An 18,326-nucleotide genomic window follows, 5' to 3' on the forward strand; every position below is an offset into this window, starting at 1 on the left:
AAGCAATTCAGCAGGGTTTGCTCTTCACTAGTAGTCAATGTGGGCAGCTATCTGCTTTAACAAGTATTTTGACCAAAGTGGTAATGTTGTGTTCAAAAAAGGACATAATTAAAAAGCTGAAAGACCAAGATATAAAGAAGAGACAGTGAAGAGGAAACCAAACAGATTGTTAAAGAACAGACTGGTGGCCAAAAAGCCTATAAAAGTAACAAAATCCAGAAAGTTATAAATAAAAGGTAATAAAATGGTTAACAAAATGACACAGTAATAAATAAAAGAACAGTAAAGAATTACAATAAGAAAGACCCTGTAATTGAGATAATGTGCAGTGCAGAAATTACTAAAAGAGCTAAAAAATATTGTAGTTTTGAAAAACTGAGAAAAAGAAGAAAAAAACAACAGTATATGTCAAAAATGTAAAGGGAAAATAACATTCCAAAGCCCAGTCACTGATGGGGAAAGTATTTCAAAATAATGAAGTTGTTAAGTGTCAAAAAGATTAGAAGAGCTGAAAGTGCAGGTCTGTTTATTATAGCATTCACAAATTGGTAACCAAAAAAGCATGTGGATATAAGATGCTGCATGCCCACCACGTAACGACAGCAACCATCATAATGCATGGGCAGCCCTCAATCTCTGGAAACAATTGTAGCAAACAAAGCAACACAAAAAAAGGAAAAGAAGCCATAAAGTGTACAGGAACAACACCTAATGAGCCTATTTATAGGAATGATGGAGCCGAAAGGTCTTAACTGTCATATACGTATAAATTCAACCCTTCATGCATTTTTGCACTTTGATTCAAAATTCCCTTACTATTCTATTTTTGGCATGACACATTTTAACTATCTCATAGAATGACAAGCATTTTGTCTTGGTTACTCTTTGCTTTTATATACTAACCTAGATTCCCTATTACTAACCACAGTTTTACTGTATACACAGCATTGAGGTGGTGATTTGTGGGTACTGCAATAAATGGATCAGTATATCCTTTACTGAATTGGAAAGACATCAGTTCCCTACTTACATTAAGTCGGGTTAAAACAGGATATGAAACTCACAAGTGGAATAAAAGGAAACAAATATGCCAATATAAGTCAGTCTGCTGGGCTCATCAATCCATCCATCATATAAAACTTTTTTGATTAATTTTATAATTACATACCATTCCAGTATAATATAAAATTGTACCATGTACAGTACATTGTCTTTGAGGATTTTGCAGGAGAAATTCAGTCCTTAAAACAGGACTGCAGCAAAATCAATATATCATTTTGAAGTGTTTTGTGTTTAATGAAAGTGACAATGGATCAGGAAAATAATGGGGTCCTAGGGAATACCACAGTACAGGGAAATCTCATAATATTTGATGGACACGGGCAAAAAACAGAAATAAAATAAACAGAAATAAAAAGCTGTGTGATGGATGGGCAGAAACTCTTGATTAGATTGTAAATAAAAAACTCCATGTTCATTTTCAGCCAATCATGTTATTATGTCACAATGTCTCAATGTTTAATTAAAGCAGAATCAATAACTCTTACCCAAAGAGACTGTTACATGTACGGTAAGCCTTTTGTGTACGCTGTAAACATCAGAGGTGTCACTTTTTTAAGTAAAAAAATAAGACAAAGCATAAAGTTATAAATAATACAAAATAACAGGGGGAAATAACTAAAGGTTTTGACAGCTGTGGTTTTAAAGTTCAGTTTTCAATAGGAATACTGTACAAGGAGAAAGATGAAAATGCTTAAGAGTACATTTTGAGTAAAAGTTACAAAACACTTCTTCACATAGGACTCTGTAGGTACATGTGAGAAGTTACCTTTTAGTCCATGCAGTGTCAGACCCACTTAATCTGCAGATCTGGTTGGTTTTTTTTTTTGCTTTTTTCTTTACTCGCGGCCATATGACCTCACCTTCAAACTCGATTTATTCTTTTGGTTTCCCTGATTTCCTGTTTACAGTCTTAGTGTGTTGTTTTGACTACAGTATGTCTTATTTCTTGGTCCTCCACATGAAAACTGTTTTTCTTCTTTTTAAAACAGTAAAAACAGGTATTGATTCCTGTTGGACTAGTAGAGTAGCTTAATCACTTTTTCACCAGAAAAAAAACCAATGTTGATATTGTTTTGTCCTCTTTTTAATTCTTTAGCTACTTAAAATGTACTTTTATCATTATTACATTTTAAATATTTCCCTTAGTGTTCCTTGCCAAAGGTGTCTCCGAATTTTGTCCTGTTGCTATGTCATCATGTCATTTCCAGACACGTACTTTGCTCAGAACATCTTGTGACATTATGGTGGCCATATCATTTAGGGTCAAGCCTTAGACATATCATCTGATCTTGGTTTATAAATAAAGAGAATACTTCTTTATGAAAGAAAATGTTTTTTAGACAGTTTATGTTAGGAGAAGTTTAGGTTTAGATTTTCTGCCTTTGTAGTAATTCTGAGTTTGGCTTTTGCTGTTTTGATGAATATCTTTGGCTCTGCAGTAAAACAAACCACACTCCCATTTGACTCTATTGTTTGCCTTATCAATACACCTTGATTTCAGTTTTATGAAGCACTCTAATTGGGCACAGCAAGTCATTTACAAGTTTCGCTACCCACCTGTCTGTCCATATCATCCAGTTGTGTCTGGCTGAGCCATTGTCCTGACTATCCTCCTGACTCTACACTCAGCAAGCTAATGAGACTGAGGTGATTTTAAAATTTGTCCCTGAATCACTTCCAGCATCGGGAAATTGCTTTGCAAAATGGACACTCCAACAGAGTTTAATTCAGTTTATTTTTGTATGCCACTCTTTGCTGATTGCTGCACACAGAGCATTATGACAAATTCCATCTACCATCCACTGGTTTCCTTACACTACTGACTCATTAATCCCCTTGTGAAGGCCATGTCTCTAAGCTAGCACTCAAACTGCTCCACACCTAAAAGCGCCGCTCCATCTCTGTTCTGCCAGTCATTTCCCTTTGACATCATCTCTGCTGGTGTACCCATTTCTTTTGAGCACCTTGCTGGGCCCTTCCCCTGCCTTGTGTCAACATTGCCTTTCTATCATTATCTTAGAGAAAAGCCAAGCAAAATGACACCTTTTATTGGCTAACTAAAAAGATTACAATATGCAAGGCAATTCAGGCCCCTTCTTCAGGCAAGATGTTGCTTGGCTTTTCTCTACATTCATAATGGCTAACACGGTACAACACCCTAGTACTATCATTATCAGGCCATCTACCACACAGCATTCATCAAAACTAGAAAAATGAACTGCCTGATTCACATTTAATACATTCCAATCAGGAAAGCAGGATAAGTTCACATAATGTATACAGTGTTGCCTTGGTGAGGCATATTTTACTGATTCTGCCATCAGAATAGCACAGATTGAAGAATTCAACAAATCCGTTGATGTTCAGATTAAAAAGTATCACCTACTGAAACACATCACAACAAGATTGCTCTGATTACTGTCAGTGTCTTCCTTTGTCTTTTCATTTCATTACAGTTTATAATTATATATCACTCCTAAAAGGAAATAGCTGCAGAGAGTTTGGTAAGGTCATCTGTTTTTAATTTGTGTTAATGGTAACTAATTGATTACACCAATTTCTCAATTTATCATTTTAAATTATGATTTTCAAAACAAAATGCTAACTAAGAATGAGATGAAAAGTTTTACTAAGAGCAAAAAAATTAAGAGCAGAACATCTGATAAAACTTGAAATGGTATGATTTTCAAATCTATGTATTCAGCATTCTTTATTTGCTCAGAGAGAAGTTACAGTATGAGCGAATGATGGAGGTTTAAATATTTAAAAAATCTAAAGATGAAAAAGGTTTTCAGTTTCAAACTGTATCTAAATTATTTATATCTGATCATGACTTAAGATTTGGGATTAATGTAACGGCACAGATACTCCACTCTCAGTTGTCATAGGAACGTTCCAGTGAAACACTTTCCACAAAAATGAAGGACTCATTCCTTTGATTTTTCTTTTATAGGAGAGCTTGTCTTTGTTTTCCTCTGCAATCATGATAAAGGAAACAAGGGAAAAAGGACAGGCTTGCTCAAATCATTTCAGCATGAATGAAAAAGCAGAAGGCTCCACTGTCAAATAAACTCATAAAAATGTATAACAATATTCTTGTGAAAACATTTGGCTGGGAAAAGCACGAAAACTGTAACGTAGCTTTTTGACCAGCCTGCCATTTGTTTAAAGACATAATGGTGCACTGTAAGAAGCGTTAAGAGCATATGCTTCATTTTTTAGCTTATTTAGGTAATTAATTATTTGACAATAGAGCTTTGTGCAATTGATATATCCATCAACTCTTGAAATTACTCATTTGTAATCTTAAGGGGTTTCATGCGTTTTCTTAGTAAAAGTAGTCTAGTTATCTATTATATTTTCTTTATAACATAAAAAAATTATAACAAATTTGTCATTTTCTAGTAACGTTATACATAGTGTAAAGATCCAGAGACAAAATTACTCTCCAACACGAAATATATTCCCAATTTCTGATAAAGTATGAACACCTGATGATGTTCTAAACTGACCTTTCTGCTTTTACTTTTCTACATTTTCCTTGCTTGATAGTAGTGATGATATCACTGGTTTTGCTAACTGATCATGACATTTTTTTCAGTAAAATAACTTAAATTTAATTGTCCAATCCCTCACTTTCAGACTCTAATTCAAGATCAAAGGTTGGAAGAAATTCCAGTCTATGGTAGAGTATACTCTAACACACTCACACTCATTCACACTAGGGTACTTTTAAACCCCAGATTAAATGAAAACATGTATTTTGGTGACAATATCCTCATGCAGTCATGTCAACAGTTTGTGGGTGGGAGTTAACTTATCACTGCACCACCATGCCACAGACATGGCTTAAAGGATAAGTTTGGTATTGTTCAAGTCAAAATTATTTCTTCACATTCACGGTGCATATTAGTTTGCCACATGAAATTGTGTTCTAAAATGAAGTATAGGGTGGTCCAGATCTAATTATGCAGATCAAGATCGTCTGGATGACTTTGATTTATGCGGAGATGATTCCAGTTTGGTGCGAAGGTGATTCTTCATGTCGTCAGTTCACACACTTCTCGATGGTCCGGGATTTTTTGGGTGATTTTCTATGTAATAAATTTAAAAAGTTATAGCATAATGAAAATTGCATAATTAGATCTGGACTACCCTATGTATTTATACATTTTAAAAAATAGCTATGAAGGAGCTAATGGCTACTGACTAAATTCTGCACACAATTTCATGTGGCAAACTAATATATACAAACGACTGTGAAGAAGTAACTTTGACTTGAGAAATACCAAACTTATTCTTTAACAGATGTCACTGACATGGCTTTTAGATGGATAGATTCACATTATTCTATTTCTCCTCATACTTCATACTCCACAATCCTGGAATACATTTAGTGTGTCTTCTCTAAAAATTTTCCACACTGTGTTCAGATGAGGCCTCATTGCTACCTTAAACAATTTAAACCTCTTGTGTCTTGAAACTCCACACGGTATGCTGTATAACTCAAACTCCCATTAGTGTTTCTAATTGCTTCTATACCCTGGGTTGTTATTAATAATGATAAAACCACTAGGACTCTTTCTTAAAAGGGGTACTTTCTACCTTCACAATGTAAGTTGCAGATTGCTAGATCTGTTATGACTTGTTTAATTTTTTATCTACAGTAAATTTGGAATCATCAATTATTGGGCCATAGCCAAATCGAACTAACACAAAAGTTTTCTGTGACCCCAAGCCAATCAGGGTTCTGTGGAAGGGTGAAAAGAGGGCATCTCACCCCTCAAATGAATGGTTAATTTGTGATGCATCAATTCAGCGCAGTATAAGCTCTCATCCCTCTAATTCAGACTGATTCTGTTCTGTGTTTCTATGACTGAATAAAAACAGGTTTCATATTTTTGAAACTGCCTTTTGAGATCATTTCTCAATGTTTGTGTATCTGTGTTTACTGGTGATTTTATATTTGTTTTGAGTCTGTATTTTTTGTTTAGTGAGCGAACTAAGCCATAATCTCACATTAGCTATCGATATTCTACACATAGTGTGTTTATTTTACATTAACATTTATAAAGACTGTTTCAACTCTCATCAGAGAGGAAATATGCAGATGAGCATCTGCAGGGGGAGCTATGCCATGTGTGGTGCAACATCTTAAAAGGAACCGTGCTGAAAAGTGTGGTAGGTTGGCTTGAAAAAGAATGAGAAGATGGATAAGATGGTGAGGGAAGCTCATGTAGACAGTAATTTTCTGAGAAGGTTTATATCAAGCATCTCCTGAGGTTGAATGTGGGACTTAATCTAGTTACTCATCAGAAAAGGCCTAAATAATGGTGTTTCCAAATGCCATTAACCATTCCTTGTGCCCGTGTCTCAGTCTTTCTTCCACCACACCTTGACTTGTTCCAAAACAACGAATTTGTTAAGGAAAGAGAATAAAAGCTGGGATGCACACTGCTAATTCCCATTATAATTGTTAACAGTCATGTCACCTCCTAATTTCCTTTGACCTAAACAGAAAAGGTTCTTCTTTTTCAATCCTTGTTTTATCTTTTACTAGCAAAATACCAGCGCTTCGCAGCGGAGAAGTAGTGTGTTAAAGAAGTTATGAAAAAGAAAAGGAAACATTTTAAAAATAACGTAACATAATTGTTAATGTAATTGTTTTGTCATTGATATGAGTGTTGCTGTCATATCTATATATATATATATATATCTATATATATATATATAGCAAAATACCCGCGCTTGGCAGCGGAGAAGTAAAAAGAAAAGTAAACATTTTAATAATAACGTAACATGATTGACAATGTAATTGTTTTGTCATTGTCATGAGTGTTGCTGGCATATATATATATATATATATATATATATATATATATATATATATATATACATACATGTGTACATATATACATACACACATATACTATGGGGTGGCAAACAGGCAAATACATTGATTTTCTGAATATATAAAGTCGGCGTCAGAATATATGAAGTCAAAACTTTTTTCTGAATATATAAAGTCAAAACTTGAATATATAAAGTCAGCGCTGGAATATATAAAGTCAGCGTCAGAATATATAAAGTCATCGCTGGAATATATAAAGTCAAAACTTGAATATATAAAGTCAGCGTCGGTATATATAAAGTTATTCCTGATTATATAAAGTCAACATCGGAGTATATAAACTCATTCCTGAATATATAAAGTCAAAGTCAAAATATATTGATTGAAACGACTCTGAACTGAACTAAGTTAACAAAAACGTATTCAGAAAAATAAATTAAAAAAGCACTGTTCGGTTAATGTTTTGAAAATGATGCATGTGCCCTGCCCAGGATTGGTTCCTGCCTTGCGCCCAGACCCCGTGACCCTGTGGTCGGATTCAACGGGTTGGGAAATCGATGGATATTCCAACGCTGACTTTATATATTCAAGATTTGACTTTATATATTCCAGCGCTGACTTTATATATTCAAGTTTTGACTTTATTTATTCCGACAGTGACTTTATATAATCAAGTTTTGACTTTATATATTCGGGAATGACTTTATATATACAAGTTTTGACTTTATATAGTTAAATTTAGTCATCATGGCATAACTTTTTCTTCACCATAGAAATTTAAAGACTAAATTCAACTTCCATTCCTACCAAAGATATTTCTGGCGACTAAATAGAACCTAATTATATCCAAATTCGAGCTATTGAGCTGTCGCCTGCCTGCCTGAATAAGTCACCCTCGCCTTTGCTCTTACTTTTTTACCGTTCATTTAATCATGGCTAGTGGCGGAAAAATTATAAAATGGAAGGAGGATTACACTGATTATGGCTTTACCAAAACAATTATTGATGGAGAATCGATTATTCATAAAGCTTCAATTGGTGATCTGTTTTTCTGTGTTAACCTCATATTTTTTCATACTTCTTCTCAAACTAAGGGGGTGCGACGGTAAAATGAATCGGGAAGCGCTGATCAATGTAATCGGTGTACCAGAAAATCATGCATTGACAGAAGATCCCCTTTGTTTGGAATGCAAAGTGTGATTAAATGCATTACTTTTTAGCGAGTTATGGAGCACAAGCATCGAAGCTTCTCAGCTGTGCTTGTGCTAAGAAAAGGAAACATTTTAAAAATAACGTAACACGATTGTCAATGTAACGTTTTGTAAGTAGTGCCTGGAGGATTCAGTGTGGAGAAACTCTAGAGACAGCTTGTGTATTAACTTGTGGATTTTTCTGTGGGTATTTGGTGGCAGCATCACAAAGTTGGTTCCTCAAGACGGCGTTAGCTGCAGAGTTCAGCTCACAGCGAAATGAGGTGAATGGGAGGGGAGATGATGACGTGACTCCTCCACCCGCCTTAACTGTCAATCCCCCACAAACACAGTCTCTCGGAATTTGCATAAGCACAGCCCTTTACCTGCAATTTTAACTTAGTTACAAAGTGATTAAAACTTTCATTTATATCCTGCGTCCTCTCATTAAACTTGTATCCCGCATTACCCGTGGGCATGACAAGCGCCAGCGGCAGCCTGTCTATGAACTTAATTTAAACTTTAGGTTTACACCGTGCTTTGTTTCCGAAGTAGCAGCACTCATGAATATGGTTGTACTGTATATGTCACTTGCTCGGTTCTTATTGTTTCGCTGCCTTCTCAATTATATAATGCATGTTTTCTTCAGTGCTTTTTGGAGCTCTTCCTGGTTTTCTACGTACTGCGTTGATAGTCAGTTCATGTGATTACGTGGGAGGCGTGATGATGTCACACGAAACTCCGCCCCCCACGGCTTTCGAGCTCAACTCCATTACAGTATATGGAGAAAAATAGCTTCCAGTTATGACCATTACGCATAGAATTTCAAAATGAAACATGCTTAACTTTAGTAAGGAAGCTGTAAGGAATGAGCCTGCGAAATTTCAGCCTTCTATCTACACGGGAAGTTTGAGAATTAGTGATGAGTCAGTGAGTGAGTCAGTGAGTCAGTCAGTCAGTCAGTCAGTGAGTGAGTCAGTCAGTCAGTCAGTCAGTGAGTGAGTCAGTGAGGACTTTTCCTTTTATTAGTATAGATACACACAAACACACACACACACATATAAACATATATACATATACATACTGTATATACATATCTACATATATCCACATATATATATACACATATATATACATATCTACATATATATATACACATACATACATACATACATATATATATACACATACATACATATGTATATATATATATATATATACTGTATATAGCAAAATCCTCGCCCTTCGCAGCGACGAAGTACTGCTTTTAAATTTTTATTAAGAAGAAAAGAAAACCTTTTTAAACTGAGGGAAAATATACCAATAACTGTTTTTTAAGGATCTCTTTGCATACCACGTTGCCAGTTCAACACTCCGGTTGTAATATGACCAAGCTGTGCACTGAGCTTACTCTTGAGAATGCAACGTATAGTTTTGTCCAGGAGAAAAGCAATGTTGCCTCAAATCAATAGCAACCTTTTGTAGGGTCTGTCCCTGAGACATTAATTATCATCATGAAGCAGAGCCTTACTGGAAATTTGAGGCATTTGAATTGAAATGGGAGATCAGAGGGTATAACGGTGATGCGAGGAATACATTCAGAGTGCGGCGCTCTGCTGTTTTTTTGTGTAGCTGCCTTCACACAGTTTCTCTGCTGCTTTATAAATGAACGCCATATAAGGCTGTCCTTTCTACTTGCTTCGCGGTTCTGTACTGTACTGTATTGTTCGTTTATTACAATTGCTATAGTTATTGTGTAGCTATTTGAGACTTACTTTACTGTTCAGGTACCCATTTCCTTTATTTAATTCGCGGCTTGTACGCTATTTTTTGTTTGTTTATTACGATTATAGATATTTATTGATTCCCTTCTTTAGGTGACTGCCTGCGCTCCGCTGGTTTTTTGTGAAGCAGCCTTTACACAGCTTCTCCACTGTTTTATAAACGAACGACATATAAGGCCATCCTTTTTCATTGCTTCACCAAGGAAGCTGCCTTTTTATTTAATCCACGTGTTTTCCGCTGTTTTATTGTTCATTTACAGGCCCGTCGCGACAAGGCAGGCAAACCAAGCAATTTCATTGTTTAACAGTAAAAAGTTTATTTATATAGCACATTTCATACACAATGGCAAATCAAAGTGCTTTACATAGAAGAAATTAAAATAATAAAAAGAAATAAGAATAATTAAAACAGTTTAGAAAAATAAAATAAAATACAGTACAGTCGGAAACACTTAGATCAGAAACAGAAGGAGTAAAAGACTACCTTGAAGACTTCAGGGAAAATGGGATTGCTTCCTGTCAAACTGATGCAAAAGACATTGCAGAAAATCTGGATATGGAAATGACCCTTCCTGAGAAAAGGCAGCGTAAAAAGAAAAGACAGTCTCTATATGAAGGTACAGACGAGACTCAGTCTACTCCAGACGAGACTTTTAGAAGAGACTTCTTTCTGCCCATGGTTGACACAGCCCTCAGAAGCCTAAGTGACAGGTTTTCAAGACTGAAGGGTGTTTATGACCTTTATGACTTTCTGTTCTCAAAGGAAAACATGAAGCAGACAATAAAGAATGGAAAGCTTCATGAACGATGCAAAAAATTGGAACAAACCCTCCATGACATTGATGCTGATGACTTGGCACTTGAGATAAATTCATCTCTCTACACTTTTCCAGACCATGTAGCCACTTCCCCATTTGACATGCTTAATTACATTTACAGTGAGAAGCTACTGGATTTGTACAGTAATTTAAGCATCGCTTTGCGTCTACTCCTGACTCTCCCTGTGTCAGTGGCCTCTGGTGAGAGGAGCTTTTCAGCTTTGAAGCTGATAAAAAATTACATGAGGTCCACGGGGGGCCAAGAAAGGCTCACAGGACTGGCACTTACGTCAATTGAGCGGGATGTTCGCCAGTCTTAGGACATGGAGGACATTGTGATTGCCTTTGCAGAAAACAAGGCTCGCAAACAACAGTTTTAGATAATTTGCACATGTTTGAGAGTACTGAAAAATGTTAATGTGAGTATGTATGTGTGTGTGTGTTTTTAAGTATGTTGGATTTAGTTAAATGTGCACTTTTTTAATGTATATTTGATTTTATGGTACAGTGGTGTTTTTTGCAAATGTTTAATTGTTGAAAATGTTCAAATGTTATGCACTTTATATGCAATAGCAGTACTTGCACTCTAAACATTTTTTTATTTATGCTCAGTATATGCAACAGCAGTATTTGCACTGTAAACCTTTTTTATTTATATAAAGTGTGCGTGAATTTAAACTGTATGGCTATGCTGTGGTTCCTTTGCGTGCGTGCATGCGGGGGGCCTCCATGTCCATTTTGCTTGAGGCCCCCAAATTCCTTCAAACGGCCCTGTTCATTTATTACAATTGTTATAGTTCTCTTTATATAGCACGTTGTCAATTCAGTACTCCGGTTGTAATATGACAAAGCTGCGCGAGCTCACTCTTGAGAATGCAACATATAGTTGTCCAGGAGAAAAGCAATCTTGCCTGAAATCAATGACAACCTTTTGTAGGGTTTTTTGTACACATACATACATACATACACACACATATATATATATATATCCACATATATATATACACATATATATACATATCTACATATATATATATACACATACATACATACATACATATATATATACACATACATACATACATTTATATCTACGGTGCATATATATACTGTATATAGCAAAATCCTCGCCCTTCGCAGCGACGAAGCACTGCTTTTAAATTTTTATTAAGAAGAAAAGAAAACCTTTTTAAACTGAGGGAAAATATACTAATAACTGTTTTTAAGGCTCTCTTTGCATACCATGTTGCCAGTTCAACACTCCGGTTGTAATATGACCAAGCTGTGCACTGAGCTTACTCTTGAGAATGCAACGTATAGTTTTGTCCAGGAGAAAAGCAATGTTGCCTCAAATCAATAGCAACCTTTTGTAGGGTCTGTCCCTGAGACTTATTACTTGTCATCGCGAAGCAGAGCCGTACTGGAAATTGGAGGCATTTGAATTGAAATGGGAGATCAGAGGGTATAACAGGGATGCGAGGAATACATTGAGTGTGGAGAAACTCTAGAGACAGTGTTTGTATTAACTTGTGGATTTTTCTGTGAGTATTTGGTGGCAGCGTGACGAAGTTGCTTCCGCAAGACCGCGTTAGCTGTGGAGCTCAACTCGGAGCATATTCTTTTCCTACCTTGTCAATTGTGTAATGCGTTTTTTGAACAGGTTTGATGCATGGAAGTGATCACTCGTACTACGTTCAGTCAGTTCACGTGAGCTGCTCTCTTGTGTGATGTTGCGATGTCCACGGCTTTATTTAATGTTAGCTAAGACCTGGCACTTAAAAGTTTCTCGCTACAGCAATTTTAACTCTGTTACAAAGTGATCCAAAGTCTCATTTATACCTCGTATCTCATTAAACTTGGATCTCGTGAATAAAGTATTCAACGAAGGCATGACAAACGGCAGCGGGAGTGTATCCATAGACTTAATTTAAACTTACGGTTTACACCGTGCTTTGTTTCCGCAGTAGCTGCACTTATGAATATGCTTGTATGCGTTTTTCTTCAGCGCTCTTTGGAGCTCTTCCTTGTTTTCTACGTACTGCATTCACAGTCAGTTCACGTGATTACGTGGGAGGCGTGATGATGTGACATGCAACTCCTCCCCCCCACGGCCATCGAGCTAAAGTCCATTACAGTATATGGAGAAAATTAGGTTCCAGTTATAACCATTACGCTTAGAATTTCGAAATGAAACCTGCCCAACTTTTGTAAGTTGTAAGGAATGAGCCTGCCAAATTTCAGCCTTCAACCTACATGGGAAGTTGGAGAATTAGTGATGAGTGAGTCAGTCAGTGAGTGAGGGCTTTGCCTTTTATTAGTATAGATTATATTGTAATAACTTACACACTGTGATGGGAAAATTCTCCACTCATAAATTTAATTAATGTGACATATTAAAGAAAGAGTTAAGATATGTACATTAATCACAAACAACACTTAAAACCCCACCCTTACCCAGTGCAGAGAGCTGTCTGATACCAAAAAACTCACTATATTATACATTCTTTTAATTAAAAATATAGGCTATAGCCAGGAAGACTTATTTTAGAATAACATTGATACAGTACATTCTTGGCTAATTGTGAAAAAACTCTGGACAGTTCTACTCAAAGAAAAGTTTTTGGTTTTTTTTCTAGTTTCAGATAATATAACATCCTACTTTCCTGTACAATTATGGGGAATGCATTATTATTCTTCCAATTAAGCAAAATTAGTCTGTGTTCTAATAATGTAGTATTGAAAATCCCAATGGGCAAATGTACAAGCAGGAGAGCAGGCTTAATACATTTTAATATCTGAGCTTCATTCAAAGACCTAGTGCCATAAATGGAAACAAATAAAGTGTGACAATACACAATACAATCTGGGTCGTGATGTAGTTCCATGAGAAGATATAGATCAGTCACATATCCAATATATGTGTGCTGGTGTACAGGTGGAGCTTGTCTTGGCAGGGACTCAAAGATGTATGGTTTGGCTTCCTCTTTCCTCTTCTTCTTTCTGATCCACTCATTTGTTTGATCTTATATAGATTGTTTATAATGCAACTGTGGAGTTCAAAAAACTGAAATCCATAACTTTGACAACAAATGCTGGAGATAACAGCGCAGCATGCTTGTATAAAAGCTTATAAAATTATATGTGCATTATAGCAGCAGTTCTGCATTATACATTTAATTTAAACTGGTTCTTATCTTTTAACAACAACAACATGCACAATTAAAAAACGTCCCACAGCAGGATGCTTAAAACTTTAGACTTGCATCACGGCTTTTTACACTTTCTGCATAAACTAATTACTAAACTATTCAGGTAATTATTAAGCAAATACAAAAGAATAATCAGACAATGTACTTTTTCCAGCAGTCAAGTAAAATTGTAAGCTGTTTTAACTTAGAAAAGGAATAAGGTGTCTTTGTAAAAAGTACAGTTTTTTAAGTTATAAGATATAGTTTGTTCCATCCAGAAAAGTTCTGCTCTTTCCACCAACAGATGCCACGAACAACAAAAATGTATTAAAATACATAATGTTTACTTTATTCAATAGTAAACAGATCAACTTATCTGATATTCCACTTGCCAAAATTTGAGTTTGGCCAAATTTAGCCAATTCTGCCAAGAAGACATCTAGCCATTTATTCTTCCTTTTCATTAACATATGTATTCCATACAGCCTAGCCTATTTTCTGAGCGCCAAATTTGTATGTTCTCTTAACCAATGGCATTACTTACCGCAGTGTTTCCCAACCTCGGTCTTGGGGTCCCACTTTGGCTGCAGGTTTTTGTTCCAACCAAATTCCTAATCAGTGACAACACCTGATAACACTGATCTAATTTAATAACCTGGTATTGTTTTTCTTTTATTCTACATTCAGAAAACCACAGCAGCATGATCTTTACATTTATAAGACATTTACAAATATTTCTGTTTTTGCTATAGATTTAAATGCTTAACTCTCTTTTGTTGATTTCATTATATTTTGCCCTTTGTCTGTGCAGTTTTTCCCCTTCATTGTATCTTATTAATGACAATTAAAAATTAACAGAGCAGACACGCTGGCAAACAACACTGAATAATCAAAGGCTGCAACTACTTTAGCATCAGACCCACTAATTAGTAAATAATGGATTAATTAAACAATAAGAACACCTAGAAAAGTAGAATGAAAATCAAGATGAAAATATTGTTAAAAAAATGCATTATTCCCATATAACTGCTTGATACATTTTAATATATATACAGTTGTGCTTGAAAGTTTGTGAACCCTTTAGAATTTTCTATATTTCTGCATAAATATGACCTAAAACATCATCAGATTTTCACTCAAGTCCTAAAAGTAGATAAAGAGAAACCAGTTAAACAAATGAGACAAAAATATTATACTTGGTCATTTATTTATTAAGGAAAATGATTGAATATTACATATTTGTGAGTGGCAAAAGTATGTGAACCTTTGCTTTCAGTATCTGGTGTGACCCCCCTTTGCAGCAATAACTGCAACTAAACACTTCTGGTAACTTTTGATCATTCCTGCACACCGGCTTGGAGTAATTTTAGCCAATTCCTCCGTACAGAACAGCTTCAACTCTGGGATGTTGGTGGTTTTCCTCACATTAACTACTCGCTTCAGGTCCTTCCACAACATTTCGATTGGATTAAGGTCAGGACTTTGACTTAGCCATTCCAAAACATTAACTTTATTCTTCTTTAAGCATTCTTTTGTAGAACGACTTGTGTGCTTAGTGTCGTTGTCTTGCTTCATGACCCACCTTCTCTTGAGATTCAGTTCATGGACAGATGTCCTGACATTTTCCTTTAGAATTCTCTGATATAATTCAGAATTCATTGTTCCATCAATGAAGGCAAGCCGTCCTGGCCAAGATACAGCAAAAAAGGCCAAAACCAGGATACTACCACCACCATGTTTCACAGATGGGATAAGGTTCATATGGTGGAATGCAGTGATTTCCTTTCTCCAAACATAACGCTTATCATTTAAACCAAAAAGTTATATTTTGGTCTTATCCGTCCACAAAACATTCTTCCACTAGCCTTCTGGTTTGTCCACATGATCTTTAGCAAACTGCAGATGAGCAGCAATGTTTTTTTTGGAGAGCAGTGGCTTTATCCTTGCAACCCTGCCATGCATACCATTGTTGTTCAGTGTTCTTCTGATGGTGGACTTATGAACATGAACAATAGCCGATGTGAGAGAGGCCTTCTGTTGCTTAGAAGTTACCCTGGGGTCCTTTGTGACATAAAATCAGACCCCAACTTATAGGCCGTTCAAAAATGAAACACTTAATTTTTTTTTTTTTACATCTTCTTGCATCTTCCAATCTCTCATCAGCTTCTAAGATATATTGAATTTTGTTCCAGCAGCATATTAACCAATTTCTTTTGCTACTTCAATGATGTTTACTTTAAAACCAGCTTCATATTTCATTCTGATTGAACGCTCCATTGTAGATAAGGGATGCTCTAACGATAAAGGTGTATGAGGGTGTGAAAAAAAAATGCAAATCAGTGCAAACATTGCTTTGAAATGGTTTGAGTATTACCGTGTGGCCACGTAGGCCCAATAGAGAGAGAGAGAGGTTAGGAGCACCAGCTGGTACAGCACATTGCTGCACCCACATAGAAAAAAAAGACATTGTGCTCCGTGGTTACTCTCTCAGGTGGGTGTTACTATATCATAATCCCTAGCATGTATTTTCTGCATTCGACTTATATGACCAACATTATAAAATACCAGAAATTATACTGTAAAATCAAGTCCCGATTTATCCACAAGAGAACTTATCCTTGAGTATATACGGTAATGCCACCCAATTGCTCAGTCATCTTGCACACTCTGATTTACATAATCTTAGCCTGAGCCAATGAGCCAATATTGTTTCATATGACTTTGAAAGTTTTTCAACAAAGCTTAAAGACCACAGTGCTATGGAATTAATTTCCTGAATTTCTGTCAACTCTACATAATTCCTCACTGTGACTGTGACAGCAAAGTCAGTAGTTTTCTTTCTTTTTAATTTTCTTGATTTTTGTAGTCATTCCAATGTGTGTTCACACCATAGTGTGTTTGTATATTTATTTATTTATTATTTTATTTATTTACCACCACCTGATCAAGGCACCATGCAGCCACCAGTGATGCTGGAATGAAGGTGGGTGCCCCAGCTGTCCACAAGGCCAACTTCATTGAATCCTATTATTTGAAGTCTAGAAACAAAGTGCAATTAATTAAGAACATTTATGTTAGGTAGAATGCCTAGTGAGGCCTGGGGGGCCTTTTTGACCTTGGAACCCATGCAGATTTTGTTTTTCTCTCAACCTTAACTTGACTTATTTTTTGTTTTTCTCTCCTCCCAGCCATCTGACCTTATCACTGGACATATTTTTAGAGACTGACATTACTACATCTACTCTTTTGCTTGTTATGTATTTGTTTTGTAAGATTGTATACTGTAGATTTATTTGTTCTTTTTTGCTTATTCTTTAATATTATTGCCTAATCTTATTTTTTGTTATCTTGTAACTTTCTCTTTGACATCTTTTAAAGTACTTTGAACTATATTGCTTTTATGAAAATGTGCTATATAAATAAATTGTTACTTATTTCTTATCTACCTATTTATGTATTTAAAGAATTTCTGTGAACATTCAAATTTCACCCTAGGGACAAATAAAGTTCTGTATATCTATCAATACATCTATGTATCCATTTGCACAGCATGATGGTGTACTGGTCACCACTACTGTCTTGCAGCTTAATGGATTTGAGTTAATTTTCCAGCATCCTTGGTGTCTTTGTGGACATGTTGGTGCTCTCTGTATACTTCAGTTTCCTTTCATATATTTCAAGGATGTGCTGATTGTGACATTTTGCAACTCCAAATCTGCTCTTAAAAGAGTGTGGTTGTGTGAATTAATTTGCCCCATGATGCGTGTGACTCCTGCAGGATTAGGTTTCTTCACTCTGTAACCCTGAAAAGGCAGGTTTAGGAAGTGGATGAATGGTCAGATATGGCAAATAAAATGTGAGCTTCAATGTGAATTACTATGTAGATTAAACAGCAATATTCTCATTTACAGCTTCAATTTAAAAATACTCTATTTCATCATTGTTTAATTTACATGTTAAATAAACTATAACAACGTAGAGCTCACAGATTCATTATAATTAGCTAGACAATTGCTGAGTCATATATATGTAAATACACAAAGCATTTTAATGCAAAGAATAACTCAGCTATTAATAGTTTGTGCTTATGGCTAGATAAGAATGGGACTTTGCACACTTTACTCTCAGTAGTTGTAAAACGTTCTGTATTATCAGAGCCTGACATGGTGTCATTTCTCTTTATTACACATACTACAATGATTAAGAAATCCAGCTTTTTGAAATTTGCTTTAATAAAGTCAGTAGGGAAGGAAACTGCTGTTGTAACATCTGGGGTAAGTCCCAGACTGGAGAGGGCAAAGGTTACATTAAAATATAAAATTCTGGATCTCAGAGAGTTAGTATTTATTTTAATGTTACCCTTTTTCTAGACTATTTATAGTCAGTTTGTGTTCATCTTTATTGCACTTTGTTTAATTCTTAAAACTGAAGAT

This window comes from Polypterus senegalus, chromosome 10 (assembly GCF_016835505.1).
Source record: "Polypterus senegalus isolate Bchr_013 chromosome 10, ASM1683550v1, whole genome shotgun sequence".
NCBI lineage: Eukaryota > Metazoa > Chordata > Cladistia > Polypteriformes > Polypteridae > Polypterus > Polypterus senegalus.